Source organism: Scyliorhinus torazame, chromosome 2 (genome assembly GCF_047496885.1).
Source record: "Scyliorhinus torazame isolate Kashiwa2021f chromosome 2, sScyTor2.1, whole genome shotgun sequence".
In the NCBI taxonomy this organism is placed as follows: Eukaryota; Metazoa; Chordata; class Chondrichthyes; order Carcharhiniformes; family Scyliorhinidae; genus Scyliorhinus; species Scyliorhinus torazame.
Window position 1 is genome coordinate 144,697,589 of NC_092708.1, and position 12,590 is coordinate 144,710,178.

Here is a 12,590-nt window from a genome sequence, read left to right on the forward strand (position 1 = left end):
GGCTGAGGGGCTGGTTGCTGGGCGACAGGGGCTACCCATTGCGATCGTGGCTGATGACAACTATACGGAGGCCACGCAATGAGGCGGAGAACCGCTACAATGATGCCCATGTAGCGACAAGGGGAATGATAGAGAGGTGCTTTGGCGTGCTGAAGATGCGTTTCAGGTGCCTGGACCTCTCTGGGGGCGCCCTCCAGTATGGGTCAGATAGGGTCGGCCGCATCATTGTGGTGTGCTGCATCCTGCACAACATAGCAAAGCAGAGGGGCGATGTGCCACAGGCAGAGGAGGGCGGAGTGGAGGAGCAGCAGGAAGAGGCGCAGTCCTCCCCAGATGAGGGGGATGTGGGTAATGGTCAGGGCAGACGGGCGGGTGGCTGTCCACCGTTACCGGCTGGCCCAGCGGGCACGGGACAGACTGATAGCCGCCCGCTTCACTGACTATATGGGCGTGGGAATCGGGTAGTATGGCCACAGACCGCACACCATGACAACAGCCGACCACCCACACCCCCCACCCATCCACCCACCCAGCACCCTCACCCCCCTCCCCAACCCCACCCACCCCACCCGCATGCACACCACCCCCCCCATTGCCGATCCACCTGCGGCACAACGGGCCGGGCTCACACAGTTGCGGGTGGACGCGTGTCTATTGCAGGCCATGGAGGATGATGAGAACCCACCCTGCGGTGAGCTCCTGGCTCCACATCGTTGGACTATGTCTGACCCATGGCCACAGTACCACCATCCACCCGGTCCATCCCTGCATGCGGCTGTGACACTGCAGCGCACGGTCCCGTCCTCTGCCCGGGGGATGTTGATGGCGGCCCAGGGGGAAGGGGGCAGACTCACCTGGGGCTGAGGTAAGACCACCCCTCACACACACACTTGCGCTCAACGCACATGACACCACCGCACGCTTTGGACAGAGCACAAAGGCAGCTTCTGTAGGTGTAACATTGACTTTAATAACCAAACGAGTTCATGCACGTGCCCTAGCCCCTAAAACTCATCTGTGCCCTGCACCCGTGCCAACTTACTCAGTGTCTAATTGTTTGGCCTTCCGGGCCCTTTGACGACGTCTACGTGGTTCCCCAGACGGTACAGCAGAACTGGAGGTGGACTCCTGTGATTCCTGCCCTCTGACACTGGATCCCTTTGGCGGCCGTTTCCTGGGGCGTCCTGGCCTAGATGGGCCAGGCTGCGGCCCGGGCGACTGGGATGGCGAGCTGCCAGCCTGTCCTGCCCGTTGCCCACCCGATGCACCTGGGACGGAAGGGGGGGGGAGTCCGAGGCGTTGCGGTGTTCCCGGACCTCCCATACAGGGGGAGCCGGGATGAACCACACCACCTCCTCCTCCCTCGGGGTGCCCGATGGCCCCCAGGCCTCTACATGAGTGGGAGATGCGAACGGACTGGCCATCCGACGCCCCCCCGGCATCAGGCGCTGCCAGTCCTGGAGGCCCATGCTGGTATCGACAGGGGTCTGCAGGCTTGCAGCCATGGAGCCCAGGGGGTTGGCAAACCCTGTCTGTGAAAGTGCGACGCCGGCTCGCACATGGCCACTGGCGCCGATGCCCTCAGCGATGGCCTGCTGAGACTGGGCCATGGCCTGCCGAGACTGGGCCATGGCCTGCTGAGACTGGGCCATGGCCTGCAGAGACTGGGCCATGGCCTGCTGAGACTGGGCCATGGCATTCAGCGCCTCTGCCATCTGGCACTCGCACTGGCTCATGGCCTCCTGTGAGAGGGCAGCCATGTCCTGGGGCACAGACTCCGCCTGCACGGAAAGCCCCAGGCCTCGCCAACTTTTCCCCATGTCTGACACCGTCGCACCCATTGCCTCCACCGCGGACGCCACCCGTGCGGTGTCGGCCTGGGTGGCACACATGACCGGCACCACTCCCAGCTCCAGGACGCAGGTGGACTCCTCCACCTGCGACTGCAGCCGCCGCAAGCCGGCCGTCACCCTCTTCGCTCGTCTCCGGGTCGGTGGTTGCATCGGATCTATGTGTGGGTGTGGTAACTCCAGGAACCCGGGATCATAGAATTTTGCAGTGCAGAAGGAGGCCATTCGGCCCATCGAGTCTGCACCGGCTCTTGGAAAGAGCACCCTACCCAAGGTCAACACCTCCACCCTATCCCATAACCCAGTAACCCCACCCAACACTAAGGGCAATTTTGGACACTGAGGGGCAATTTATCATGCCCAATCCACCTAATCTGCACATCTTTGGACTGTGGGAGGAAACCGGAGCACCCGGAGGAAATCCACGCACACACGGGGAGGATGTGCAGACTCCGCACAGACAGTGACCCAAGCCGGAATCGAACCTGGGACCCTGGAGCTGTGAAGCAATTGTGCTATCCACAATGCTACCGTGCTGCCCATCTGGGATTCATCTGGGCGGCAGATGTTCGCTTGAGCTGGGCTGCCGTCCGACCGCCCGGCCCCTCTGCTGCTCCTACCTCCACCTGCTGTACCGGGACGGCTGTGTTGTGCGCACCAGTGAGTGTAGCAGACGCCTCATGACTAAAGTGCCCAACCGAGGTGAATGTTTCTTCGATGGTGGAGGGTGTTGGTGACAGCAGTGGCGTTGTGTCGTGCTCTTCGTCCCACTCTGAGTCCATGGCACTTTGGGGTGGGGGTTCGACTCCACCCATCCACTCTGAGTCACTGTCCGGTATTTCGTCTTCCTGGGTAGTGCTGTCCTGGGTAGGGGTGTCCTGGGCAGTGCTGTCCCGGGTAGTGGTGTCCTGGGTAGTGGTGTCCTGGGTAGTGGTGTCCTGGGTAGTGGTGTCCTGGCTCGGATGTGACGGGGGCCTGTGGCTGCCCCCCTCGTCCCTGGGTGGTCGCTCCCGCACGTGACGGGGGTGTCGTCTCCCTGTTGCTCCAGGTCTCTCCGTCTCCCGTGGTGTGCGAGGGGCATCCTGCGGGCGTCGCATGCTGGAGGGTCCGGGTCTCTCTGTCTCCCGTGGCCTCCGAGGGGCATCCTGCGGGCGTCGCATGCTGGAGGGTCCGGGTCTCTCTGTCTCCCGTGGCCTCCGAGGGGCATCCTGCGGGCGTCGCATGCTGGAGGGTCCAGGTCTCTCTGTCTCCCGTGGCCTCCGAGGGGCATCCTGCGGGCGTCGCATGCTGGAGGGTCCGGGTCTCTCTGTCTCCCATGGCCTCCGAGGGGCATCCTGCGGGCGTCGCATGCTGGAGGGTCCGGGTCTCTCTGTCTCCCGTGGCCTCCGAGGGGCATCCTGCGGGCGGTCTGCATCTGCGGGGATGGGTGCCTGGACATTTGGTCCTGCGATACACAATGAAGCATGCATGGTTAGACATCAGGCAGTGATCAGGTGATGTGGGGGAGGGGGATATAGGGGAGGGGGGATATGGGGACGGGCTGTCTGTGGCTCAATTGCTAGTACGCCCCCGACCTCTGCATCAGCAACCTCCCGGCAGGCCCGCCAGCCAGTTCCAGGGCACTTTCCTCGTGTTCGGTCAGTGGCCTCTCATCAGCGGGGCCTCCTCCAGTCCTCACATGCTCCCTATTGTTGTGTGCGCGCTTCTCCTGTGGGGGTGGGGGGGGGTGGCAGGGGTAAAAGGCAACACTGTTAGGCAGGTATATGAATGCACGCCATCGGTTGCGCGTGCATTGCAGAGGTTAAGGTTAGGGCTGGATTCACTTGGGGATATGGGGGATATGGGGGAGGGGATATGGGGGAGAGGGGATATGGGGGATATGGGGGAGGGGGGATATGGGGGATATGGGGGATATGGGGGGATATGGGGGAGGGGGGATATGGGGCATATGGGGAGGGGGGATATGGGGGATATGGGGGAGGGGGGATATGGCGGAGGGGAGATATGGGGGATATGGGGGAGGGGGGATATGGGGGAGTGGGATATGTGGGAGGGGGTATATGGGGAGGGGGATATGGGGAGGGGGGATATGGGGAGGGGGGATATGGGGGATATAGGGGAGGGGGGATATGGGGGATACGGGGAGGGGGGATATGGGGGATATGGGGAGGGGGATATGGGGGAGGGGGGATATGGAGGAGGAGGCATATGGGGGAAAGGGGGATATGGGGGATATGGGGAGGGGGGATATGGGGGATATAGGGGAGGGAGGATATGGGGGAGGGGGGATATGGGGGAGGGGGGATATGGGGAGGGGGATATGGGGAAGGGGGATATGGGGGAGGGGAGGATATGGGGGAGGGGGGATATGGGGGAGGGGGGATATGGGGGAGGGGGGAGGGGGGATATGGGGAGGGGGATATGGGGAGGGGGGATATGGGGAGGGGGGATATGGGGAGGGGGGATATGGGGGAGGGGGGATATGGTGCACATGGGGGAGGGGGGATATGGGGGATATGGGGAGGGGGGATATGGGGAGGGGGGGATATGGGGGAGAGGTATATGGGGGTTATGGGGGATGGGGGATATGAGGATATGGGGAGGGGGATATGGGGGAGGGGGGATATGGGGGAGGGGGGACATGGGGATATGGGGGAGGGGGGATATGGGGGAGGGGGATATGGGGGAGGGGGGATATGGGGAGGCTCACCCTGCCTGCTCTGATGAGGTCGTTCACCTTCTTGTGGCACTGGGTGCCTGTCCGTGGTGTCAGGGCCGCAGCGTTGACGGCCTTTGCCACTTCCCTCCACAGACGCCGGCTGTGGCGTGGGGCAACTCTGCGGCCGTGCCCGGGATACAGGGCGTCCCTCCTCTGCTCCACCGCATCCAGGTGCGCCTCCACTTCCCGTGACTCGAACCTCGGGGCTGAGCGGCGGTCAGCCATCCAGCCGGGTGTTCCGGTCGGGTGTTCCGGTCGGGTGGGGGGGAGCAGCGCGGCCTTATGAGCCGTCATACGCGCCGCCCGGCGTGAACCACGTGCGCAAGCGCGGATCCCGTTACGTCGCTGCTAGCCCATTTCGGGCCGGAGACTTTCGGCCCATTTTTCCGACGTGACGCAAGTCGGATTTGCGCCGTTTTTTGCGCCGGTCGGCGGACTTTCCGCCGATAACGGAGAATTTCGCCCCAGTTGTTGCCAAAGAGTCCAGTTGACCAAGGAAACAATGCGACAACTGTGCCATGTCCTTGTGGGCCTGCCACCTCATGGCGAGAAGCACACCTGCTCCCAGGAGCAATGTAGTTCCGGGCAGCTCTAAACCTTTCCTTGCAGATAGTGAGGAGGACTGTCAGAGAATACAGCAAAATATAGATAGATTGGAGAGTTGGGCAGAGAAATGGCAGATGGAGTTCAATCCAGGAAAATGCGAGGTGATGTATTTTGGAAGGTCCAATTCAAGAGCGGACTATACAGTCAATGGAAGAGTCCTGGGGAAAATTGATGTACAGAGAGATCAGGGAGTTCAGGTCCATTGTACCCTGAAGGTGGCAACACAGGTCGATAGAGTGGTCAAGAAGGCATACAGCATGCTTGCCTTCATGAGACGGGATATTGAGTACAGGAGTCGGCAGGTCATGTTACAGTTGTATAGGAGTTTGGTTAGGGCTAATTTGGAATACTGCGTGCAGTTCTGGTCGCCACATTACCAGAAGGATGTGGATGCTTTAGAGAGGGTGCAGAGGAGGTTCACCAGAATGTTACCTGGTATGGAGGGTGCTAGCTATGAAGAAAGGTTGAGTAGATTAGGATTGTTTTTGTTGGAAAGATGGACGTTGAGGGGGGATCTGATTGAGGTTTACAAAATTATGAGAGGTATGGACAGGGTGGATAGCAACAGGCTTTTTCCAAGAGTGGGGGTGTCAATTATAAGGGGTCATGATTTCAAGGTGAGAGGGGGTACGTTTAAGGGAGATGTGCGTGGAAAGTTTTTTACGCAGAGGGTGGTGGGTGTCTGGAATGCTTTGCCAGCGGAGGTGGTAGAGGCGGGCACGATAGCATCATTTAAGATGCATCTAGACAGATATATGAATGGGCAGGGAACAGAGGGAAGTAGATCCTTGGAAAATAGACGACAGGTTTAGATAAAAGATCTGGATCGGCGCAGGCTGGGAGGGCCGAAGGGCCTGTTCCCGTGCTGTAATTTTCTTTGTTCTTTTTGCCACTGGTCATTTCCACACCCGAACAGGAACTTCTTGTGGCATTTTACAATCCTCAGCCCACAAGTGCATCTGAGAGGTGACAGATACTCTTGTATGCCCAGGCCTCCGAATACATCCACTTTGACCTGGACCAGGCCCAGCAAGATGCCGGGGCTGCAGGTTGTCCTGCCATCACTGGGATGCCCCAGTTCCAGGGGGTCATCAGCAGCATGTATGTTACCTCAAGGATACCGTGGCATGAGGGGGTGCCCTTCATCAACTGAAATGGATTCCATTCCCTGAATGTCCACCTCATGTGTGACTACCGACTCAACAACATGCACGTGTGATCATGCTACCAAGGAAGCGTGCATGACTGCTACATTGTGGGGTTCTCAGATCTCTGGGATCTTCAAGGACCACCCCAGGCTGCCAGGATGGCTCATGGGGAACAAGGGCTACCCATTGAGGTCATGGCTGATGACGTCAATGCGGAGGCCCGAGACAGAGGCAGAGTCCTGTTATAATATGGCTCACAGTGGACAGTGATTGAGCGGTGCATTAGTCTGCAGAAGATGCAGACATTCCTCAAGTTCTGATTCCTGACTGCTGACTGCACACTGACTCGCGGGTCATACCTGAATGAGGGTCGGAGCACATTTATTTATCCCACTGCTCCAAGGGTGGAAAAACGGCATGGCCAACGGTTCATTGAATGGAGAAGCAGTGATTCTAGGATGTCTGTCACTGTGAGTCTCATGGAGTTTAACTGTCGATATTGCTTGGAGGGTCTGCAGGAGGAGCTGAGGTCAGATGGACCGATATACCCTCCCTGCGGGATAGGGGGTCAAACACAGAGGCGTTGCGACTTTGCGGTGCAACATAATTTAATGTGGTGAATTCTTACAGTCCTACATTATCTGCTCCCTGACTAATGATGTCTGGCTTCACCCACGTCCACTCTGTGCTTCTAAAACTTCCAAATCTTAAAAGGCCTATCACTATATCTAGGTGTGACCTGAGGATGCACATCAGATGTGGAGGTGGCCTGCTGCCTCTGCACCTGTATAGATGAAATGAAATGAAAATTGCTTATTGTCACGAGTTGGCTTCAATTAAGTTACTGTGAAAAGCCCCTAGTTGCCACATTCCGGCGCCTGTTCGGGGAGGTTAGTGCGGGAATTGAACCATGCTGCTGGCCTGCCTTGGTCTGCATTAAAAGCCAGCGATTTAGCCCAGTGAGCTAAACCAGCCCCTTGGCGGGCATCTTCTGGAGGACTTGGACCTGGAGGGACTCGGTCGAATTTGGGTGTCACTGGTGTTGCCGTGGCACTCTGTACTGCCTGCTGCCCCTGAGGTGTGCTGGTGTCAGGAAGGGGGGATGCAGAAGGGCTGCAGACTACCAGGGTTCCTGGGTGCAAAGCTCCAGGATGGACTCCAGCACCTCCTCCACCCAAAGGGCACTTGTGGGCCCCTGGGCTGCTCTCTGGGATGGAGGGGCAGCTGGTGTGAGCTCTAGAAGCCTCAGCATCACCTGCTGCTGCCAATGCTGGAGGCCCACCATTTCCTGCACCCTCAGCGTTGTTCCTCTGTCAGTGGACCATGCTCTGGAGCACCTTAGACATGGTCCACAGAGACTGAGCCATGCCTTGGACTTCACCATTGACAGCTTGGATGTCCTGCCCTAGGCTTTCCACAGCGGTCGTCACCGTTGCAGTGTTGGCGTTGGTGCCATGCAATGCCGGCAACATCTCCAATGAATAAAGGCTTTGGGACTCCTCCAATCGGCCATACAGTTGCAGGAATGTCGTTAACACCCCTTCTGGATTTCCCGGCTCTGCCTTTGCATCTCCAGCAGCTCGGAGAGGAAGTTTTCCAGAAACCCGGCATCTGGCATGAGCCAGCTGCTTCCTGGGACCCAGCAGACACCCGACTTCCTAATCTCTCAGACCTTACTGCCTCCACCAGATTTTCATCAGCAGCTGTATGGGATCACCAGACCCTGAAGCCTGTCTGCATCAGATCACCCACCAAGGTGTGTCTCTGCACTGGCAGATGGTGCAGGTGATAGATGTGATGCCTCTTTGTTGTATTCCTCAGAGCTCTCCTCCAAGGGGCTGCCAAGGGTTCAGTGGGGGCTGTGACTCCGGCTGGCCTGGCCTCATCACATGGTGATCCTGCAAGACAAGGGACATGGGTTCAGCAAATGGGAAGGACACGATTTGGGCAACTGACAACTCACCTGAGACAGGTTTTATGAATGATGGTGCAGTGTATCCTCACTTCTCTGGCCAACCTCGAAGTCAGTCATGGCTCACTCGTGATCCTCCTCGAAATCGCCATTGCTCTTTCCACATAGCGGCTGAGGAGTCATAACTCGGACATCCCCCACCCATCTTCTCCCTCTCCCTTTTATTATGGGCTATCTGCTCCTGCGGGGATACAAAGAGGACATTATGAGTCGGACGTCTGCCAGGTCAGGAGATCTGTCACAAGTGGCATTTGTGGGCAGTGTCCCAAGAGAGGAAGGGTTTGTGATCGGGAGTGCCGGGCTGGGGGGCTTAGTGGGGGGGGGGGTCCTGAGGCAGATGCTGGGATGTTGGGTGCTGGGATGCTGCAAGTGGATTAGTGATGACATTCCAGGGATGACACCCTTGCAGATGGTAGAAGGTCTTTCATCTTCTTTCGACAATGGATGCCGTCCTCCTTGCCAGGCTGCTGGTACTGACTGCAAATATCACTGAATCGCAGGTGGGATTAGTCACGTTACTTTTCGGTCTCCTACCCACACGGGGGTACAGTGCTCCGCCTCCTCTCCACGTCATCCAGCAGCCCGTTCAGCTCTCCCTCCAGGAAGTGAGGAGCTGGTCTCTGTACTGCCATCCTCCTGGCCTGACTCTGAGTGAGTGCTGAGGGACCGTTTAAATGCAGCTCCCCCTTGTTAACTGTGCACAGCTGAGCCACGAGTCAGGTGAATCAGACGCCTGGGGACTCCAGCTCGGCATGCTTCATGTGGGGGTTCATTTATTGCACTAATCGTGGGAAAATCGCGATCAGTTTCGCGCCAGCTTAGCAGGAAGGAATCGGACTGTCTTTCGTGCCCGACTTTGACATTTGTTCGGAAAATTCTGTGGTATTCACAGAGATATGTGGAGTAATCTGTGCTTTTCTCTGACTGTAACATTTAAGTGGTACATTTTGCGGGAAACAGTTCAGTTCAACAAACCTAAAATGCAAATGCAAAGAAAAGATTGCTGAATGTATATTGTTTCTTATTTATAGGATGGCATGGTGGCACAGTGGTTAGCACTGCTGCCTCACAGCAGCAGGGACTCGGGTTCAATTCCGGTCTTGGATCACTGTGTGGAACTCGCACATTCTCCCCGTGCCTGCGTGGATTTCCTCCGGGTGCTCTGGTTTCCTCCCACCATCCAAAGATTCTATTCAAATACATTACTGAGTTACACAAAACAGCCTCCCTGAGTTGCTGATACTTCCTTTTGCAAAGTGAAACTTTGTTGGGTGTAGATTTGGGTTTGATTTGCCTTTGCTTAATATATTTTTTTTACACACACTGCAGCTGAATTCGGTTGCGTGTTGAAGGTGTTTGATGTTGTTGAAAGCTTCCCTCATGATTGCAAATGAAGAATCTTTTCAATGGACCATCTAGGTTCTGATAACAATCAGATAACCTATGGTTTCCTTTCATCTCGTAAGGTGATTGTTAGTGGCAGGCTGGCCAACTCTGTGTTAAATATCAGTGAGTGTGGCTCGAGAGCCCCAGTCCGGCATTGCAGTCTCCATCACATTTGCTGCAAAGGAAGCCTGATGAGCTCAATTCGTACATCATGGGACTCTTAATTCCATGGCCATCATTTCACCTCCCACAATGTGTAATGAATCAAATCATTAGAACAACTGACTGCTTCTGCCACCTCCTCCCAGACCCTGTTTACGATGGAGGGCTTCAGACTTCTATCCACCCTGGGGAAGCTGATATTCCACCTCTCCTCCACCGTGTCCAGTATGCTCTCAAGTTCAGTCGCAGTAAACCTGGGGGCAGGTCTCCTTTGTGCCATCTTCTTGGCTGGAATGAGAATGTGTGGGGAGTGGAGCGTTTATCAGCTTGTCAGGCTCTCAAGCTCCAATTCGGGCGCCAGAGGGAATGGGAATTGCTCTAGATTCTCATGGACAGAGTGCAGAATCGCCACCTGAATAGCGCCCCAACGGTGACGCGAAGTTCATGCAATTCAGTCCCAGCGGCTACTCTTGGAGCGTGATCTACCCAAATAGGAACTGAGTCACATAGCGCAATTAGCTGCATGTCTCTCGGCGCTCGGAACACCGAGAAACACATAATCAAACGGCCATTCGGGTAGAATGGGGGCCTCACCGGGGTATGTGCAGTCGGGCCGCACTTAGTCCCGTCTCACTCTACTATGCATATTTGCCAAAAAATGATCCTGCCCACAATGGTCGGGATTCACATCGTGACGTTGAAGCATGGGGAGTTGGGTAGATCCCGAAAGAGGGATCTACCCGGCTCCCCACTGCTTTTTGAGCGCAACATGACCTTGATCTCGCTCTCTGTCTCCCAAACAGAGAATCCCGGCCATGATCATAAGAAATAGGATGAGGAGTAGGCTATTTGGCCTTTCAAGCATGCTCTGCCATTCAGTAAGATCATGATTGATCTGACTGTGACCACAACTCCATTTTCCTGCCCCCTCCTCCATCCCCTTTGATTCCTTTGTAGATCAAAAATCTATTCAACTCAGCCTTGAATATATCCAAAGATCCAGCCTCTACCTCTCACTGAGGAAATTAATTCCAAAGAGTAACAATCCTCTGAAAGAAGACATTTTCCGTATTGAATGGCGGCACGGTAGCACAGTGGTTAGCACTGTTGCTTCACAGCTCCAGGATCCCAGGTTCGATTACCAGCTATGGTGACTGTCTGTGTGGAGTCTGCACGTTCTCCCTGTGTCGGCATGAGTTTCCTCCGGATGCTCCGGTTTCCTCCCACAGTCCAAAGATGTGCAGGTTAAGTGGGCTGGCCATGCTAAATTGCCCTTAGTGTCCAAAAAAAAGGTTAGGTGGAGTTACTGGGTTACAGGAATAGGGTGGAGGTGTGAGGTAGGGTGCTCTTTCAAGGGCCAGTGCAGACTCGATGGGCCAAATGGCCTCCTTCTGCACTGTAAATTTAAATGGGATACCTTTTACTTTTAAAATGTGTCCCCTAATTCCCATGAGAGAAACCATCCTCTCAGCATCCACCCTGTCAAGCCCCCTCAGAACCTTATATGTTTCAATAACATAATTTCACATTTTTCTAAATTCCAATGAGTATCGGCCCAAACTGCTCAACTTTTCCTCTCAGGATAAACCCCTTCATCCTGCTAATCGGCACAGTGAACCTACTCTGAATTAATGCATGTTTCCTGCTTAAATACGGAGATCAAAACTGCATTGTTTTCTCGGTGAGGCCTCAACAGTGCCCTGTATAGTTGTACCATGACTTCCCTGCTCTTGTACTCCCTTGCAATAAAGGCAAAAGATCCATATGCCTTCTGAATTTCTTGCTGTAACTAAGTAGTAATCTTTTGTGATTGATGTACAAGGACACCCGGTTGCCCCTATATTGCAGCATTCTTCAGCCAATCTTCATTTAAATAATATTCTGCTCTTCCATTCTTGCTGCTAAAGTGGACAACCTCACATTTTCCCGCATTACTATGCTCCGTCAGCCAGCTTCTTCCCACTCACTTACTCTATCTATATACCTTTGCAGACATTTTGTAACCTCATCACAACTTGGTTTACTACTTATCCTTGTATCATCTGAAAATTTGGCTACAAGACAGCAGTCTCTCCTTCCAAGTCATTCATAGATACTGTAACTAGTTGTGGCCTTAGCACTGAACCCTATGGCATTCTATTAATCTATTTCAGTTTGATAATCTGAAAATGACCCATTTATCCCAACTCTCTGTTCCTGTTAATTAACTAACCCTATAGCCATGTTAATATATCACGCAATGCTGTGAGCTCCTATCTTGTGAGCGATGATGGTGTAGTGGTGAGCATAGCTGCCTTCCAAGCAGTTGAGCCGGGTTCGATTCCCGGCCACCGCAATAAAAAAATGTTGGTTGGATGTTTTTGGGCAGCACGCTAGCATTGTGGTTAGCACAATTGCTTCAGAGCTCCAGGGTCCCAGGTTCGATTCCGGCTTGGGTCGCTGCCTGCGGAGTCTGCACATCCTCCCCGTGTGTGCGTGGGTTTCCTCCGGGTGCTCCGGTTTCCTCTCACAGTCCAAAGATGTGCAGGTTAGGTGGATTGGCCATGATAAATTGCCCTTAGTGTCCAAAATTGTCCTTAGTGTTGGGTGGGGTTACTGGGTTATGGGGATAGGGTGGAGGTGTTGACCTTGGGTAGGGTGCTCTTTCCAAGAGCCGGTGCAGGCTCGATGGGCCGAATGGCCTCCTTCTGCACTGTAAATTCTATGATAATCTATGATAAACTTGTGTAGTAACCTATTATGTGGCA

The 12,590-nt window shown here is 55.1% G+C and overlaps 1 non-coding gene across 1 annotated transcript; it reads left to right on the top strand.

The window, feature by feature from the left end:
- Nucleotides 1–12,106: 12,106 nt before the first annotated feature.
- Nucleotides 12,107–12,178, top strand: trnag-ucc (transfer RNA glycine (anticodon UCC)). Its single transcript has one exon. It is a non-coding gene; the product is annotated as a tRNA-Gly (tRNA).
- The last annotated feature ends 412 nt before the right edge of the window (nt 12,179–12,590 follow it).